Raw genomic sequence first — 20,966 nt, forward strand, 5'->3', positions numbered from 1 at the left:
CCTAGAAAGGACTCAATCCCATCATGATTTAAATTCATTCAGGGATTCTCACTTTTACACTCCCAGATAGTTCACAAAACAACCAGGAATGTAGCTGGTGCTTGCCATCTTTGAAACTTACAGCTTAAGATGAGTCGGTGACTCATTAATAAGTGATTCCACTTCAGTTCCCGTGTCCCCTGGAAAGGATACATCAGCCTCTCTGACTTTGTTCTCGTCTCGAGAATGATTCCATTTGAAGGTACTGACCCACCCTCAGCTAAGCTTTTGTTTTATTACAGTAGCCCCAGGCTTTGCAAGATTTTCTGTTTTTTAATCTCGCCACAAATAATTCTTTACAGCAATTAGAATGAAAGACATCATAATTATCACAAGGCATCAACCGAGACAACAGAAAGACTTGACATCAATTATTCATTTGTTGCATTTATTTTTCATGTAAAGTATACAAAGACAGGGGCTTTTGATAGTAACTTATGCAACACAAATATAAAAATGACAATGTTGCCTGCAAAACACACTGCTTCCAACTGCAACCAAGCCTTTGGGATTGGAGGATGCTGCGGACTGATGCAAAAGAGAGGGAGGGCATCGTGGGTGAGCTGTTTACCAGTGAACACTGGAGCTAAAGACTAACGCACTGCAGAGGAGTAAATAGCTTTCATTCCATTCTGTGGCAAAGATTGCTTTATTTTTGATAGCTGATTTAATGAGCCACAGTCAATACCAGGCATTGGTCAAACCACATCTCTGATACACTGTATGCGGTTTTAGCTTGCTGGTTTATGAAAGGATGTAAATGTATTGGAGGTGGTTGGGAAGAGGCTGACTAGCCTGATAGCTGGAATGAGTTGGCTGTCTGAGGAGGAAAGGTTAGACAGACTGGACTTGGAGTTGAGGGGTGACTTGTCTGAAGTCTATAAAGATCCTGACAAGGTGGACGTGGAAAGGAGGATTTCTTTCGTGTTCAGTCCAGAATCAGGGCATTGTTTTAAAATTAAGGCTCACCCTTTCAGGTGGACTTGGAGAAATGTTTTTTCCTTTCTTTGCGAGGGTTGAGAGGCTTTAGAATATCCTGTCTCAGAAGCAGTGGAGGTGGGGCATCATTGAATACAGTATTTTGCAGACAAGAGGTGGATAGATTTCTGCTAGTCAGGGAAATCCAGGGTTAAGTGGAGTAGATGGAAGTGTGGAATTCAAAACACAAAAAGATCAGCAGATAACATCTTACTGAAGAGCAGAGCGGGCTAAATGGTCTACAATTGCTCCTATTTCATATGCCCCTAAAAAGGAAACTGCAACAAGGTCAAACAAACTCATTCTAGCAACTGCATACAATACAGAGAATATGTATTGGAATTGTATTGCAGGGAGTTAATATAACCCAGATTAAGGAGAAGACAATGAGAAAGAAGCAATGTACAGTGTGTTTGTTCCATTTAAGAGGAGGGGAATTGTTGAGAAGACTGGGCACATGTTCCCCTCGGCCTCTGGATGGGAATCCAGCTTGTCTCATGTACATTTGTGGTTGAAACTCCATCTGCAAGAAGGGTTGGCAGCACTGACACTAAACACACGGCAGCTGCCTGACCCATTGTTAAACCTACAGAGTGACCAGAAAAACAAACTGCAGCATCCCAGCGATGATCAAACAGCTGACAGGAGCTGGCTTCAACTGCCTGAAATACTCAACAGATTATAAAGTCTTAACGTTGTAGCTGACACCTATGGCACTGACACACAGTTCGGCATTTTCCAGATGTCAGCAGTCTTGTGTGCGGAAGGTAAAAGTGAATCGTAAAATTTGATGCTGTTATTAGGATTGGTATAAATTTATGATGAATAAACTTAGATCAGATGTCCTTGCTTTAGGTAAAGAGAGATCATTTTAAGAGGGAAAGGCAAGAGGCTTACAGCCGATCGGAGGAAAAGCTTTTTCAACCAGAGGATGTGTGAAGGGGGGGGTCTGGAATGCACTGCTCAGGAGGAGAGTTGAGGTGGAAAATCTCAACCCTTTTATAAAACAAAGTATTTGGATGAGCACTTGAAATGTCATAACATTCAAGTCTGTGGGCAAGTGGGACTAGCTCAGGTAGTATTGTATTGTTGGCATTTATTTGTTGGGCCAAAGGGCCTTTTCTGTACCGCATCATTTTATGATGTCAGGACTAGCTTAGTCACAAAAATGGCAACAAGGTTAGATTGCAATTCCCAGCCGGATGAGGTAGTGACCCAGAGCATTATCACCACGGTTATACACCAGGTTGAGGCATCTTTACAGCAACATCTTGGGACATTTTATCATTGTGAGAGAGCTACATAATGTTGACATTTGCTAAACAACTTGTTTAAACCTTTGCATTTTCGCAATATTCTGGGAAATTGATATTTAACAACATTTGAATTTCTGCTCACAAAAGGGAAAAAAAAATCTTCAGATAACAACACGCCACAGGGCAGAAACAAAGGGTGCCACACTTCACCGTTAATGATTTGTTGCTAACAATACTAGCTGTTGAGATGTTCCAAACATTTCCCAAGATCATGAAAATGGGACTGCTTCTGCTGTGCATTCCTCAGGAAAATGCAAAGTGCAAGGAATGCAGACAGTTGTAACACTTCCGGACTGACACTTTCTCCATGTTTATGGTTGTTTTGTATTTTATTGTAAAAGCTGATTCAGCGACTCCCGTGGAGAAGTCACTGGGACCTCTGTCTACACAAGATCCATGTCCACGTGCTGGCAGAGTGAGGGCTGACCTTCGAGATACCATGAGAACCGCTCAAGGATATCACTTCAGCATGATCTCCACACCGTTTCAGGCTTCTGTAGAGCTGCTCCAGTGGAATACTGTGAGCATGCAGACGTAAAGTGATATTTGCAGTAAGGAAACGCTGACCACAGAAAATATTGCAGAGCTCCAGGAATGAACAGAGGAGTGAGAATTTCAAAAAGGGCCAGCACAGACATGATGGGGAGAATGGCCTCTTTCTGACTACACTGTAAAACAATATGTCATAATACAATTACCCAACATCCCACTGGAACCCAAGTAAAGGCCCAAAATTAAGTGTCAAAAAGCAACTGTCCAGGTCCCCAGTAATTGTGGCACATTCTATAACAAACCTGCCTGAAATAGTAATTGCAAAAAATTCAAATAATTTAATTAAAATTTAAACATCGAAAAGAAACAGAGACAACTAAAAGAACATGCATGTCTACATCCATCTCTATTTCAAACAGACTCGCAAGAAAAGTTCCTGCTAACAGTATTAAATGATGACCTCAAACTACCTGAACCCAATGTGGCACTGGGATGGAGTTAGTACAGGAAATGGACAATAGCATTTCAGCACAACAAAAAGGGGGCAGCACTTAATGACAAGAAAGGAAGATACACAATTGAATATTAACAAATAGCTGGCTATCTACTTAGCTAACGCACGGATGGGTGCACCAAGCCAGAAATGTCCCTCGTTCACACGCACTATATCCTGTTTATTTAAGCAAAGAGGTGGGGTACTGGAAGAAGCACAAACTTGTTCCATGAAACCAGTGTAGGGAGAGTGTTCCACAGCATGGAAAACATTTCTATTTAACTTCCAGCTTTCTGGCAGCTCATTGACAGAGCCAAATTAGTTTTTTAAAATATTTTTAATTCTTTTCCCATCGCCGTGCAATTATTTCCTTTTCACCTATTCATAAATTCTCTAAACTTTAATGACTGAATCTGTTTCCATTGAAAAAAAAAATTGGGGTTAAGTTCTTTGACTTATAGGGAGCAATAGGGAATCCAGGTGCAACTTGTGATAGCTTCCTAGCTTGATTCTATTATTCAAATTTCCACCAACACAATCAACATCTTACATTACAAACATTACTTAATACATTGGAGAATAGGAACCTGCTGCAAATTTATTAATCTAACTGAAAATGGGTTTATTCTTAAATAAGAACTGCAGATGATGGAAATCAGAGTCTCGATCAGAGTGGTGCTGGAAAAGCACAGCCGGTCGGGCAGCATTCGAGGAGCAGGAAAATCGACGTTTCGGGCAAAAGCAAAGGGCTCCTCGGATGCTGCCTGACCGGCTGTGCTCTTATTCTTAAATAAGCAATTTCCAGACTGTCTCATCCACACCCATTGAATAACTAGATTTTAATTAATGGGAACTAAAAAAATAAAATCCTCACAGAACCATTTAATTGCTTCACTAGTCAGTATTTTAGTAAACAAGTTATTTTATTACTCAAAAGATTTCAAAGGTTTCACGTAGTGATCAGTTTTAAAACAAGCGTCAATTTTAAAAAGCCTCCACAAAATGACAAGAGGAAACAATGGGGAACCAACCTGGTGATTAATTTGATGGAGAGACCTGGTCAGTTTTATAGAGAGACTTGGGGGCTCTTGTGGTGCAGCAGTAACGTCCCTTTCTGGACGCATGGTTCATCTGCTCCAGGTTTGATTAGATTAGACTCCCTACAGTATGGAAACAGGCCCTTTAGCCCATCAAGCCCACACCAACCCTCTGAAGAGTAACCCACCCAGCCCCATTCCCCTACATTTACTCCTGACTAATGTACCTAACACCATGGGCAATTTAGCATGGCCAATTCACCTAACCTGCATTGTGGGAGTGTGGACTGTGGAAGGAAACCGGAGCACCCGGAGGAAACCCATGCAGACGTAGGAATATGCAAACTCCACACAGACAGTCGCCCGAGGTGGAATCGAACCTGGGTCTCTGGTGCTGTGAGATAGCAGTGCTAACCACTGAGCCACCATGCTGGAATAACATCGCTCAACAAGATGATTAGTAATTTTTGTTTTGTACAGAGAATAATCCCAACACAATAGGCAAGTGCCTATTGGCATAGTGGTGGCCAGGCCATGGAGCCAGTATCTCCTGGTTGTGGTACAGTGTGGGTACAGCACATGACTTGGCAGAGTCGACAAGGTGGGCCAAGTGTGGTGCCTGAAGAGTGGGCACTCCTACATTGGTGGGTCCAGCAGAGACGGAGGTGAGGTGGTAGAGGAGTCATTGGTCACTGGGCTCCGGATTCATGATGGAGGCAGCTGAATGAAGAGAAGTCTCACTTTCAGTCATCTCTTTCTTTCTTAAACTATTCAAAATGGCGCCAGACTGTGGCAACTATTGAAGCTTTTCACTGTTAAAATGCAACAATAAATCATTCAAATTCAACTCATTCAAATTCAAGTGCAAAGATCGTGGGAACTCAATATGCACCAGACATAATTAATGTTTGACATTTATTGATCTAATGGGCTGGTTTGGCTTGTTCCTGCTGATCTGCAGAGGGAAAACTTATGCATCTTAACAGAACACCCAGCCTCGTAAATTTAAACACACACCTTCTTCTTGAAACACAGAAGATAATTCATTCACAGGTTCTCTCCAGAGGCACCCCAGTCTTCTGAGTCCCTCTAACTTCTGCTCATTATAGAATGGAATACATACATGATATGTAATTAACCCAGTCATACAGAGACATACTGAGCTCATTCAACAAACCAGTCAAGCAGAGTTGAGGCCCATTGCTGGCAAACAAACAAATCTCATTCGTTCTTGATTGCCAGCAATTACAGGCATTTCAAACTCTGTTCTGCTCATTGTGTGGGACAGTTGCCCCACTCTAGTGTTCCAGAACTGCGGTCAGCAACTTGTGCACTCACTGACAATGGAACTGAGTCCAAACATCCCTCTCCAACACATCAGCCTACGTTTCCAATGGGGTTTAAAAGTTACTGATAACCAGTCACCACATTATATAATGGAGTTTAACTCTATTCCAACATCAAGATGGTAATTGGATTTGTACCACATTATACAGGACTGTGTATTGCTCCTGCCACCATACTACACTGCATTAGGTTTAACAATCCTTAATGAAGAGAGAACATCAGCATCCTCTGTCCCAAGCATCATTTTATTAGTGGCTGTCTACAGAGATCCATCAGGATTCTAGAAAGTCAAAAGTCACACATAGTGGTTAGCACCTGCTGCCAGGGACCCGATTTGATAACAGCCTCGGGCCACTGTCTGTGTGGAGTTTACACATTCTCCCCGTGTCTGCGTGGGTTTCCTCTGGGTGCTCCAGTTTCCTCCCCCACAGTCCAAAGATGCGCAGGTCAGGTGGTTTGGCCATGGGAAATTGCCCACAGTGTTCCAGAATGTGTTGGTATGGTGCATTAGCCAGGGGGAAATGTAGAGTAATAGGGTAGGGGAATGGGTCTGGGTGGGTTACTCTTCAGAGGGTCAGTGTGGACTTGGGCCAAATGGCCTGTTTCCACATTGTAGGGATTCTATTCTATGAAACACCAGGTTATAGTCCAACATTATTGGAATGGTAGGTGTGGTAGGTATTGGAATGGTAGTCCCTGGAATGGTAGGTCTAACATATGAGGAACGGCTAAGGATCCTGGGATTGTATTCATTGGAGTTTAAAAGATTAAGGGGAGATCTAATAGAAACTTACAAGATAATACATGGCTTGGAGAGGGTGGACGCTAGGAAATTGTTTCCATTAGGGGAGGAGACTAGGACCCGTGGACACAGCCTTAGAATTAGAGGGGGTAAATTCAGAATAGAAATGCGGAGACATTTCTTCAGCCAGAGAGTGGTGGGCCTGTGGAATTCATTGCCACAGAGTGCAGTGGAGGCCGGGACGCTAAATGTCTTCAAGGCAGAAATTGATAAATTCTTGATGTCACAAGGAATTAAGGGCTATGGGGAGAATGCGGGTAAGTGGAGTTGAAATGCCCATCAGCCATGATTGAATGGCGGAGTGGACTTGATGGGCCGAATGGCCTTACTTCCGTTCCTATGTCTTATTATTTGAAATCACACACACTTTCGGAGCACTGCTCCTTCACCTGACAAAGGAACAATGCTCTGAAAGCTTGGTGAATTCAAATAAACCTGTTGGATTATAAATTTGGTGTCATGTGACTTCAGACTTTGTCCACCCCAGTCAGGATTCTAAAGGTATCTAATCACCACCATATTCTCAAGAACAGCTCAAGGTGGACAATAAATGCTGGCCCAGCTAGTGATGCCCATGTCTCACGTACATGAATGAATAAACCAGCCAAGCTCCAGCTCGAAAGTTCACTGGGGAAACAGATTTTAATATGCTTTTGGTCAAATCTGAATTTTGATTCTGGATTGTGCAATTCAATTACTGGCCATAATTAGATTAGATTAGATTACTTTACAGTGTGGAAACAGGCCCTTCGGCCCAACAAGTCCACACCGACCCGCCGAAGCGTAACCCACCCATACCCCTACATTTACCCCTTACCTAACACTACGGGCAATTTAGCATGGCCAATTCACCTGACCTGCACATCTTTGGACTGTGGGAGGAAACCGGAGCACCCGGAGGAAACCCACGCAGACACGGGGAGAACGTGCAAACTCCACACAGTCAGTCGCCTGAGGCGGGAATTGAACCCGGGTCTCTGGCGCTGCGAGGCAGCAGTGCTAACCACTGTGCCACCGTGCCGCCCAATTAGGTTTTAAACTTTTTTGACAATGCTATTGTGATGCTCTGTGGAAATTTTCACTATGTTAAAGTAAATAGGTGCTACACAAATGAAAAGGTATTGAAGTTGTAGTTTATAACAATGCAAATACAAACTGGTCATGAGCAGATTAGAGAGTAGCAGTGGACTGTTTTACTAACAGTCTGCAAACAGTGGTGTACAAAAACAAAACTTCGTGTGGTAGCTCAGTCTCTTGGAAATCACCCCTTTCGGCTTTGATTAAAATTATTTCATTCTGAATTTTCTTGATATTGAAGAATGTAGTTGCAAAATCGTTGAATGAAATGGAAAGAATACTACTGGACAGCGGTATAATCAAAGGAGACCAGTGATGAAAGGAGTTAAAACTGCCAGTGAAATGTTCTAGGAATAGAATAAGTGCCCTTACTGCATTACCCACCCATTCCTAACCTCTTACTTACCCAAGCTGGTTTCTTTCACCTATGTCACTGCCAAACAACTTAGACATGAAGCAAGATGTTAAACAGGCTACGCTGCACTCCCTGGTAATAACCAGCTTGACGTAATTGAACACCTCTGCCCTGGCATTGATAGCTAGTTTGATCTTTAAAGAATACGAATCCTATTCTAAATGTTAACATGAGAACAGCAAACAGCAGAGCCTATTTGCTGCTTCAGCCTGCACACTGGAGACAGTGAAGTCATGCTCTTTACACAATTGCTAACTGGATCTTTCAGGCAAACAGCTTCCAGTCAGCACACAACAGTACTGTGCTGAAGTCCCTGCTGTGGACTAGGAGGCCCAGGTTAAGTCCCACCTGCTGTACAGGGGATCATAACATGCCTGCACAGGATGATTAAACTAACAAAAAAGATACTTCTAGTTTCCTTTACACTGTCACTCAAAATAACACAGCTCGTCCTTAAAATATTGAGCTCAACATCATCACCAGAAGCTAAATGCCTGGAATTAAACATCACTAAATTAATCATTGATCTTTTAGAAAGCTCTGCCAAGGCATCTTTAAAAGGAAATACCCAGAGAGTGTGCTGGACAGAATTTGGGATGCAGACCTGGAGATGCTGCATTCCTTCATCAAAAGAAAAACGTTACGTTGCAATGACCCTCTACAAATGTCACTGAAGGCAGACCTGTAAATAGATGCTTATTTACTTGCACACAGTTTCAGAATGCCACCATCACCTGGTACCAGCAGAGTTAAGGGAGCTGTAGAAACTTCTAATGGCATACCAATTTGTGATCTAAATGGAGGTTACAATAACCTTTTATTAACTCTTCCCCGTGGAGGTAAGTAGATAGAGAGGCGATGGCGCGTTGCTAATATTACTCGGCCAGTGACCCAGATCATCAGACGAGTGTTTTGGGAATTTGCATTTGCAGGAATCAGAGCAGGGAAGATGGTGAAAGGTGAATTCAATTCAAAAATTAGGAATTAAAAGCCAACTTAATGGTGACCAGGTAATCATTGTTGATCCCTTACCTGATCTGTGACTCCAGACACTGAGCAATTCCCAACACCCCTCTGAAATGGCCAGGCTACTTAGTTCTATCAAACCACCATGAAATCTAAGCAAAAACACAAAACTGGATGGCCCACTCAGTATTAACCCCGACAGTGAACACAGCCTATAGCCCCGCAAAGTCCTCCTCATCAACATATTGGGGGCTGTGTCAAAAATGGGAGAGGTAAAAACAATGACTGCAGATACTGGAAACCAGATTCTGGATTAGAGTGGTGCTGGAAAAGCACAACAGTTCAGGCAGCATCCGGGGAGCAGGAAAATTGACGTTTCAGGCAAAAGCTCTTCATCAGGAAGAGGCTCTATTCCTGATGAAGGGCTTTTGCCCGAAACGTCGATTTTCCTGCTCCTCGGATGCTGCCTGACCTGCTGTGCTTTTCCAGCACCACTCTAATCCAAAAATGGAAGAGTTACCTCACAGACGAATCAAGCTGACATTGTGAAGGTATGACTGTGTCACAGACATGACAAACACTTGCCTCCTGTTCAGTAGGGCTGTACTAATAGATTGTGCCTGACTGTGGTGAGGGAACCAACAGGAGAGAGACTTCACCCTTCATAAACCTGTCACAGCCACATCCATCCATGACAGTATTTTGCTCCATAGTTACTGTACTCAATACCATCTTCACACTGAGGATATGCTCTATGTGGTGAGTGGTACTAACACCATGCAAACTAGGGCTGACTTTGGACAAATTGAGCAACTCAAAACTATACACCCATGAGGCAGCAACATTGCAATCAACCATTATCTGTTACCTCATGGCCAGGCATATCCCGTCTCCACCTTTAAGTCAAAAAATCAATCCTGTTTCAATGAAGAGTTCAGGAGGGTATGCCAGGAACAACATAGGAAATCTGCAAATGAGCTGTCCAATCTGGTGAAGCTACAAACCAGGTCTACTCACCTGCCAAAAACACAAAAAAAGCAAGTGACAGACAGAGCCTCGTGATCCCACAGCCAACGGATGCGACCTAAACTCTGCAATCCTACTACATCCGGTCGTGAACGGTAATGGACAATTAAACAAGTCACTGGAGAAGGAAGCTCCACAAATATCTCCATTCTCAATTATGGAAGAGCCCAACACAGCAATGCAAGAAGATATGGCTGACGTATTCACAACCATCCTCAGCCAAAAGTGGATGATCCACCTCAGCCGCCTCCAGTGGTGCCCAGCATCACTGCTACCAGTGTTCAGGGAATCTGATTCACTCCACAGGATATCAATAAATACTTGGAGGCACTGGATACTGCAGAGGCTATGGGCCTTGACAACATTCTGGTAATAGTACTGAAGACTAGTGCTCCAGAACTTGCTCCTCTCCTCACCAAGTTCTTTCAATACAGCTACAACATTGGCACCTACCCAACAATGTGGAAAATGGTCCATATATCTCCTGTACACAAAAGGCAGGACAAATCCATCCTGGCTAATTACCACCTCATCAGTCTACTCTTGATGATCAGCCAAGTGATGGAAGGGATTGTTGACAGTGCTTGGCAATCAATGTCAGTAATTTGCTCACTAACTCTTAGGTTGGATTCTGCCTGGGCCAGTATGGTATAATCATAGACTCCCCCATTGTGAAGGAATTGATTTAAAAACACAAAAGCTCAAGATAAGATTGAGGATTTACACATAACCACCATCCACTCAGTGAGAACATCACTTCCTGTCCTGGCATCACCAATTCTGCATTGATCATTTCTGCAGAAACTCCGCTCCGTGCCTACGCAGGAGGTTATATCTAACATTCTTTGGGGTCATTGTATTCCACTCATTCACGCACATTGCAGCCCTTGACCTGTCCAATCTCCCAGCTACAATGGTGTGTCTCAGCCTTTCAAACATTCAATAGGATGTCTGTTGCAACATTAAAGAGTTAGGAAACAGCAAGGGCTGACACCAGCAGAGACTTGTTCTGGAACTTCGGGAGCATGTAAGGAATTAGATGGCCAACAAATGTATGTGTTTGTTGCCTTTTCCCGTTTTATCTTCCTTCTTCACCCATTCCTTGCAGTTTTATCAAACAGTGTCACTGTGGCTCCACTTCTCCTATTCAAATATAAACAGGTTGTTAGCGAGTTTGTGAAGATGTGTAGCTCAGGTGGAGGTCCTGGATATAGGTTTGCTCGCGGAACCTTCCAGCTCAGTGAGCAAACCTACATGCATAATTAAGTTGCATTTAAATTATTTTCCTGATGGTTTCGAGATGAGGCATCCTCCTCCTTGTATGAGCTGGTCTAACCTGGTCTAACCTGGTCTAACCTGGTCTAACCTGGTCTAACCTGGAACACTCCATTTTGCCAGGACTTTAAACGGTTCTAAAGAGAGGGTTAAGAAGGGCCAGGAGGGGACATGAGAAGTTGTTGGTGCATAGGATCAAGGAAAACCCTAAAGCCTTCTATAGGTCTATCAGGAATAAAAGAATGACAAGAGTAAGATGAGGACCAATCAAAGACAGTATTGCGAAGTTGTGTGTGGAATCTGAGGACATGGGGAAGAGCTTAAACAAATACTTTTCATCAGTGTTCACATTGGAAAAGGACAATGTTCGTGAGAATACAGAGATACAGGCTACAAGATTAGATGGGATTGAAGCTGACAAAGAGGAGGTTTCAGCAATTTTGGAAGACCTCAAAATAGATAAGACCCCTGGGCCGGATGGGATTTATCCTCGGATTCTCTGGGAGGTCAGACAGAAGATTGCAGAGCCTTTGGCTTCGATCGTTGTCATCATTGTCAACAGGAATAGTGCCAGAAGACTAGAGGATAGCAAATGCTGTTCCCTTGTTTAAGGAGGAGAGTCGGGACAGCCCTGGTAAATATAGGCCCATGAGCCTTACTTCAGTTGTGGTTAAGGTGTTGGAAAAGGTTGTAAGAGATAAGATTTATAATCAAATGGAAAGGAATAATTTGATTAGGGATAGTCAACACGGTTTTGTGAAGGGTAGGTTGTGCCTCACTAACCTTACGGAGTTCTTCGAGAAGGTGACCAAACAGGTGGATGAAGATAAAGAGGTTGATGTGGTGTATATGGACTTCAGTAAGGCGTTGATAAGGTTCCATATGGTTGGCTAGTGCACAAAATACGGAATTTCGGGATTGAAGGTGATTTAGCGGTTTGGATCGGAAATTGGCTAGCTGAAAGAAGACAGAGGGTGGTGGTTGATGGGAAATGTTCATCCTGGAGCTCAGTTACCAGTTGTAAGCCAGAACAATCTATTTTGGGGCCACTGCTGTTTGTCGTTTTTATAAATGTCTGGATGCGGGCGTAGAAGGATGAGTTAGTAAATTTGCGGATGACACTAAGGTAGGCCGAGTTGTGGATAGTGCTGAAGGATGTTGTGGGTTACAGAGGGACTTAGATAAGCTGCAGAGCTGGGCTGAGAAGTGGCAAATGGAGTTTAATGCAGAAAAGTGTGCGGTGATTCACTTTGGAAGAAATAACAGGAATGCAGAGTATTAAGCTAATGGTAAAATTCTTGGCAGTGTAGATGAACAGACGTCTGTGTTCAGGTGCAAAAATCCATGAAAGTTGCCACCGAGGTTGAAAGGGTTGTTAAGATGCATATGGTGTGTTGGCGTTTATTGGTTGGGGGATTGAGCTACGGAGCCACGGGGTCATGTTTCAGCTGTACAAGACACTGGTTAGGCTGCACCTGGAGTATTGCACGCAGTTCTGGTCACTGCATTATAGGGAGGATGTGGAAACTTTGGAAAGGATTCAGAGGAGATTTACTAGGCTGTTACCTGGTATGGAAGGAAGGTCTTACGAGGAAAGGCTGAGGGACTAGAGGCTTTTTTCATTGGAGAGAAAAAGGTTGAGAGGTGACTTAATTGAGACACATAAGATAATCAGAGGGTTAGATAGGGTTGACAGTGAGAAATCTTTTTTCTCGGATGGTGATGGCTAACATGAGGGGACATAGCTTTAAATTGAGGGGTGATAGATATAGGACAGTTGTCAGAGGTAGTCTCTTTACTCAGGGAGTAGTAGGGGTGTGGAACGCACTGCCTGCAACAGGAGTAGACTTGCCGATATTAAGGGCATGTAAATGGGTATTGGACATATGGATAATAGTGGAACGGTGTATGTTAGTTGGGCATCAGTGTAATTTCACGGATCAGCACAACATCGAGGGCCGAAAGGCCTGTACTGCTCTGGAATGTTCTATGTTAACATCTTCCTAATGTGCAATGCACAACTCCCAAAATCAACCAGGAGTTGGAAGACTTTTTCTTTCCCTGACTAAACATGACATTTCACATGCTGAATTAGCTTGGTATTTAGGATACAAATCCTTTAAAAAAGTTAAAACTCTATCCAAGAATCAGTGTAGGCACAAATAGCTGAACAGCTTTGTTACATTCTGTAAATTGTCACAATACTGTAGAAGCTGTAAAGGAACTGAAACAAAGTCAAAATTGCTTTCCATCCTCCAGTTCAGATCAGTGTCACCCTTTCTCAGTTTTGCATAGTTCAGCACAAATTGCCCATGTTAATTCTGCAAATTCCACTGTGCCCTCCCTTAATCAGTCCCAGACTATTTGATCTCAACCTTCACCAGTGTTTCAAGGCTCCTTTAATGCTAGGTCAGAGCCATTCGCGCACAGTTGGATTGGCTGATTAAACAGTGCGATGATATTCACAGTATAACTTTATTCCACCTCAGAGTCACAGAGATGTACAGCATGGAAACAGACTCCTCATTCCAACTCATCCACGCTGACCAGATATCCTAAATTAATCTAGTCCATTTGCTAGCATTTCACCCATGTCCCTCCAAACCCTTCCTATTCATATACCCATCCAGATGCCTTTTAAATGTTGTAATTGTACCAGCCTCCACAACACCCTCTGGCAGCTCATTCCACACACGTACCACCCTCTGAAAAGATTGTCCCTTTAAATTTTTTCCTCTGAGTCTAAACCTATGTCCTCTAGTATTGGACTCCACCACTCCAGGGAAAATATCTTGTCAATTTACCCTTTCTATGCCCCTCACAATTTATTAAGGTCACCTCTCAGCCTGCGACGTCCAGGGTAAACAACCCCAGCCTGTTCAGCCTCTCCCTGTAGCTCAAACCCTCCAAACCTGGCAACATCTTTGCCTTATACCTCAAACCTTTCTATCTCACCGCTAACCATTCCCTAACAGCATGCAGGTAAGGTCTTACTAATACTCTGCCCTGGGCTCCAGGTTATAAAATATCCTCTATGTAAATAAACATTTTCTTAAACACTCTGACTCTGTGCTCAGTTTAAACATATAACCTCACTACCTTGCATATGGAAAGGAGCTTGCACCATGTTTTATCTGTAAGTTTTCTTTGCCTGCTGGAGTGGGCAGGATTGGACACTGTGTCCCTGGCCCAGTGACTAGCCCAAATAGCAATTTCTATTCTTACCATTCCATTCTATTCCAGAACTTCTGCTGATCAAGGAAATGCAAGGACTTGACTCTCAGAATGACTTATTGTTAGTTATCAAGCCCTCAGGCAATGGGAACCTTCAGTGAGAAGCAACTGGTGGGCCACGTCTTTCACATAGAACATAGGACATAGAAGAATACAGCGCAGTACAGGCCCTTCGGCCCTCGATGTTGCGCCGATCCAAGCCCACCTAACCTACACTAGCCCACTATCCTCCATATGCCTATCCAATGCCCGCTTAAATGCCCATAATGAGGGAGAGTCCACCACTGCTACTGGCAGGGCATTCCATGAACTCACGACTCGCTGAGGAAAGAACCTACCCCTAACATCTGTCCTATACCTACCCCCCCCTTAATTTAAAGCTATGCCCCCTTGTAATAGCTGACCCCATACGTGGAAAAAGATTCTCACTGTCGACCCTGTGATAAGACATTGTGATTTGGAGATGCCGGTGTTGGACTGGGGTGGACAAAGTTAAAACTCACACAACACCAGGTTATAGTCCAACTGGTTTAATTGGAAGCACTAGCTCTCGGAGCGGCGCTCCTTCATCAGGTGGTTATTGGTGATGATCCTTCATTACAATCACCTGATGAAGGAGCAACGCTTCCAATTAAACCAGTTGGACTATAACCTGGTGTTGTGTGAGTTTTAACTTTGAGACATTCTGCAAACAGTTATTAATGTTGACAGATCAAATAATGATTATTTATTTGTCTCAAATGAGAAAGATGACAGCAATTCATTGGGTTGCACAAATCAGGAAGGACAAATATTTGCATAATTTTGCAATTTCTAATAAACTGATGAGTACTTCACAATACAAAAGGGGGAAGGGATAGAAGCAGCACAATAACAGGTTTATATTTCTGCCCATGTATATATATCATACAGCTGTCAGTTTAATATTCAGCAGGTATCATACAGCACTGCTCTCTGCCATAGCTGTGCATCCTGAATGCAGACACACTCACAGGGATTTGTCCTCTTTTTGAGGATGGCATCTGCTTTTGCTGAAGCCCTCTGCAGTTCCGGTAGCAGTTTGCTTCCGTGAGTCTGGTCACAAAGATGTAAGAATGGGCAGGTAAGAGAGAACAGGGGTTGTGCTAGAGCACACGGGCTGGTGTTCTGTTGGAGAGCAGTGATAGCTGGCAGGGTGCTGATGCCCAAGTGTTCCCAGGGAGATCACCAACAATCCTGGCATTACCACCCCATGTGTTGACCTTGAGAAGTGATCACGAGGGTGTGCCAAACAAAATTCATTTACATTTCTGCATCTGCAAAATTCACATTCAGCTTTGTCCTCAATTCTATAAAAGCTGCTGTAGAGCTGCCAGTGGTTCCTCCAAAAGATCACTCTATTCTCAAGCTCACCTTTCTGTTCTCAGTCTGCTGCAGTGTTACATATCTGGGTCAAAGTGTCACTTCATTTAGAAAGATATCAGAACAGAGGCTAAGCCTCATCTCTCATCGCACCCACTTGTATCCATTCTGCACGAGGCTATTCAGCCCATCAACAGCATGTGCTGGCACAACGAAGGAACAAACATGCTTAGTCTCTCACCTCTCAGTAATTCTCCAAGGGCCCTCTTCCAGACCCTGAATCCCTACCACACGAAGGAAAAGGGCAGCACATGCACTGGAATACCAGCTCCTGCAGGATCACCTCTAAATCACACACCATCGTGACTTGGAACAATATCGCCATTCCTTTCAATGATACTCATTGAAAACCCTGGAACTCCTGCCCCAACAGCACTGGGGGTGTTCCTATATCCCAAGCATCGCAACAGTTTTGAGATGCAGCTCACCACATCTTCTCCAAGGCCATGAAGGGTGGACAATAAAGGTTATGGGCTCTGCCAAACCCACTCCGTTCCTGATCTCATTACAGCCTTGGTCCAAACCATTAGCAAAAAGAAACTGATTCTGGAAGGGAGGGAGAGTCACTGCCCTTGCTATTAATGTGGTATTTCATTACGTCATGGAGAGGGCCTCGCAACAGTGGAGTTAATAAAAATCAGAAAGGAAGTACTTTCCTCTGGGTGGCATCATATCTAGCAATGAAGCAATATTAATGTGGTTATTAGAGGTGCACTCCAGGGCATCTCTGCAGGAGTTCCTTAGGGTAGTGCCCTCATGTCAACCGTCTTCAGCTGCTTCAATGACATTCCCTCCATCATAAGGTCAGAAGTGGGGACGCTCGCCAATGTTCACCACCATTTGTGACTCTTCCGATATTGAAGCAGTCCACGTCCATGTGCAATACGGGACTTGGAGTCAATATTAGGAACTCTCAGGGTAAACTCCTTCCTGACTGAATACTGCTATGTCACCACATCACCTGCAGTTGGGTTAGGACATAACCAGGAACGATGTTTTTGGGACAGTCAGACTTGCAGAATCATATGTTACAACAAGGTCAGGCTATTCCTCAACTAGTCTGTGAGACAGCTCTCCCAGTCTAAGCACAAACCCCCGGATGTTGGTAAGGAAGCTTTCACAGAGTCAACACGGTGGCTCAGGGGTTAGCACTGCTGCCTCACAGCGCCAGGGACCTGGGTTCAATTCCCGCCTTGGGTGACTGAATGCAGTTTGTACAGTCTCCCCGTGTCTGTGTGGGTTTCCTCCCACAGTCCAAAGATGTGCAGGTTAGGTGAATTAGATATGCTAAATTGCCCATGGTGTTCAGAGATGTGTAGGTTAGGTGCATTCATCAGGGGGAACGGGTCTGGGTGGGACACTCTTTGGAGGTTAGTGTGGACTTGTTCGGCCAAATGGCCTGTTTCCACAGTGTAGGGATACTATGCTGTGCTCACCATTGTTAACATGGTGTCCAAGCTAATGGTTTCAGCATCTGTAAAATGCTTTCATTTTGGAGTCACAAAACAGTGCTATATAAATGCAGATTCTCTACTTCCCTGATTGAAGACAAGCCATTAAGATTTACATCTTGTTAGACATAATCCTTCAACAAATCAAATCAAGATTCTACTGGGGTTTTATTGTTCTCTCTTGCAAAGGTGTTTCAATTTTCACTTCAGTCTGCTGATTTGTTTACAACCTTTTTGTTAAAATCATTGAATCATTTTCCTTTCAGATGAATTACAAGTAGAACTGCTGATGTGACACAGTATAAATTACTAACAACAAAGACATTCAAAAAGTATTCCACTTTTTGTGGCAGCTATTTTGTGTAAATAAGTTATTTTCTTTTAAAGCTTTAATCAATACATTTTTCAGCAGGGTTTACAATACTGCCGAGTTCTTGAAATTTTCACAAAACATCGAATTCTGATCATAAGCATTGAAGTGTCAAATCGATACACAGCATGAAGAGTTAAATCATTGTATCATACTGCACAGAGTTGACCCATTATCCTCATATCTGCTCTTTCTAAGAGCTAACCCAATAGATTAACTCACTTGCTTCCTCCTTATGACCCTACAAGTTCTTTTCCAAATATCGTTTCCCAACTCTCTTTTGTAAGTAGGCGAAAGTGAGGACTGCAGATGCTGGAGATTAGAGTCAAGCTTAGAGTAGTGCTGGAAAAGCACATCAGGTCAGGCAGCATCCGAGGAGCAGGAAAATCGACGTTTCGGGCAAAAGCCCTTCATCAGGAATCATGAAGATCATTCCTGATCAAGGGCTTTTGCCCAAAACGTCGATTTTCCTGCTCCTCGGATGCTGCCTGACCTGCTGTGCTTTTCCAGCACCACTCTAAGCTTGTCCCTTTTGCAAGTTATCAGTCAACCTGCTTCTGCTTTTTCTCAGGTGATATTTTCCTGACTATAACACGCTATATAAAGTATTCTGACCACATTCTGACCAAAGAATCAATCACCTGATGCCTGACCCCTCTGGATATCACCCTGCTGCCACTGGAAATATCTCCTTACTTACAATATCAAAAAATGCTCAAAATTTTGAATACCTACATCAAGTCTCTCCCTAACGACTTCCTGCCTCAAACAAAGCACCTCCAGTCTTGCTGCCTCTTTACCATTCTTACAAAGTTCCTCACAACCTGCCCTGCTCCAGCAAGTCTCCACTACACCCTCTTAAAAGTTTTCACTATCCTTCCACGAATGCACATCCTATATCTGGACACAATATTCCACTTAGACCAAAGCATTGATTCATAAACATTTAGCATACATTCCTTGCCTCTGTACTCTATAAATCTATCAATCCAGGTTGTGTGCACTTTAACAGCACACAGCTTACAGGAAACTTGAACAGACATCCCCTTTCATTTTATTTGCACAGCCTGAGTATCGACGACAGGTTAAACACTTGCACACATAAATAAGTCACTCAGGTAACCTCAGAAAATGAAGTTGAACAGGTCTTCTTAAAAACTTTCCCCGCCATACTTAATGATTTGTGGCATAACCCTGCCCCACATGCCCCTCTGCTCCTATGGAGGTCTTTCCAAAAGCAAACTATCGCAGTTGCTGGAATTCTGTTCAGAAAAATGCTAGAAAGACTCAGCAGGTTTGTAGGATCTGTGATGAGAGGACACTCTTTATGACCTTTCAGTTTAGGTTACCTCACTGTGTTCTCCCCAACCTCTCCCCGATGTGCTCGCAATTTCAACATCAAAAGCAGACTCATGTTTGCCAAAATCTTCCTCAATTTCTCCATTTCTAAAATTTTGTTTCACTTGTAAACTTTGGAATGATCTCCAAAGTACCTGAACTGAGATAATCGATGTTTATCCAAAACAGAATTGGTTGCAATACCAATCAACCTCTGTGGAATATCATCGTTTACTTCCTTTCAAAATGAACAACAACTGTTCACTACCGCTCCTTGCTTTCCATCCCTTCACCAATTTTGTATTTATGCTGTTGCTTCACAATTAATCCCTCACGCATCAAAAACTGGAACTTAATGTTCATATCCACTTGAAATATGCAAATATTAATGTAACATCTTGCTCCATCTCTGTTGTGTCTTACTTATTTTTAGTTTTGCTTTCCTGAAGGAAGGGAAACTCCTGTTACATCGCTACCGCAGTTATACCCAGGACGTGGTGTCTGTGGGACATGCTGGACATTGCAATGAAAAACATGAAGTATAAAGATGCTCATCAGTGCTGTGCAAAAAATAATCACCTTACTTCAAGTACACTGAGTTTGGATGAGTTTAATTTGCAAAATAACTACAATCGTACAGATATAAAGATGCCAAAACTGATATCAAATGGCCTAAACTTCACACTTTCAGCATTTTAAATCTTACAAAAGAAAAACAAAGCATCCGAAAGAACAGTCAATATAGGAACACAGGTAGGCCATCTGACTCAAGTTTGCTCTGCCATTCAATTCAATCATGGTTTGATCTCAGCTCCATATTCCTGACTGTACCTCACAAGCCTCAATTTCCTCACCACGAGCTCAGCCTTTAACAGATTCACTCAGTCACCGCTACTTCCTCAGAAACAGAATTCCACAGCCTAAACAATTTCAGGGAAAAAAAAGATTTTCATCTCTAATTTAAAAGCTAGACCCATAATTCTTAAAAACGTGCCGCCTAGGTCTCGACTCCACTACTTGAGGAAGAATCTTCCTGGTATCCAGATTCAATAAGGTTGAAAATTTCAAAACATATCCAAACAGCCAAATCAACACTATACAGTGGGGAAGTGACAGAACCAACGACTTTCACAGCTCTCCTTTCCCTTCCCGTGTAATCACTGCTCCCATTTAAAAGTAAAACAGCGGAAATTACTATTCATTAGCCAACATAATTTGTTGTTAAATCAGAGATTTCAAGGTATTACGGAAATTATTAACCTGTACTAGTAATGCTTGTAAATCATCAGCTCAGCTGCCACATTGCATTCAAAATATTTTATACATTCCATTCCTTTTTTTAAAGTGATCGCCCCCTTAAACAGTGACACCCCCCGCCCCCCACTCCCAATCACCATCTCAGAGGTGCTGCTTAAGTCCAAGAATAGAGAAACATTGAGAACAGGAGCACAAGTAGGCCACTCGGCCCTTCACGCCACTGCTGTTCAATAAGATTATGGCCGATCTGGTTAAATGGTCCCAACTCCGCTTTTCCAGTTATACCGCGTAACCATCAATTCCCTCAATCTCAGCCTTGAATAAATTCGATCACACCGTCACTGAAAAAGGCTATACAAAATCATGAGGGGCATGGATAGGGTAAATAGACAAAATCTTTTCCCTGGGTTCGGGGAGTCCAGAACAAGAGGGCATAGGTTTAGGGTGAGAGGGGAAAGATATAAGAGACCTAAGGGGCAACTTTTTCACACAGAGGGTGGTACGTGTATGGAATGAGCTGCCAGAGAAAGTGGTGGAGGCTGGTACAATTGCAACATTTAAGAGGCATTTGGATGGGTATATGAATAGGAAGGGTTTGGAGGGATATGGGCCGGGTGCTGGCAGGTGGGACTAGATTGGGTTGGGATATCTG

The sequence above is a fragment of the Chiloscyllium plagiosum genome, chromosome 35 (assembly GCF_004010195.1).
Source record: "Chiloscyllium plagiosum isolate BGI_BamShark_2017 chromosome 35, ASM401019v2, whole genome shotgun sequence".
NCBI lineage: Eukaryota > Metazoa > Chordata > Chondrichthyes > Orectolobiformes > Hemiscylliidae > Chiloscyllium > Chiloscyllium plagiosum.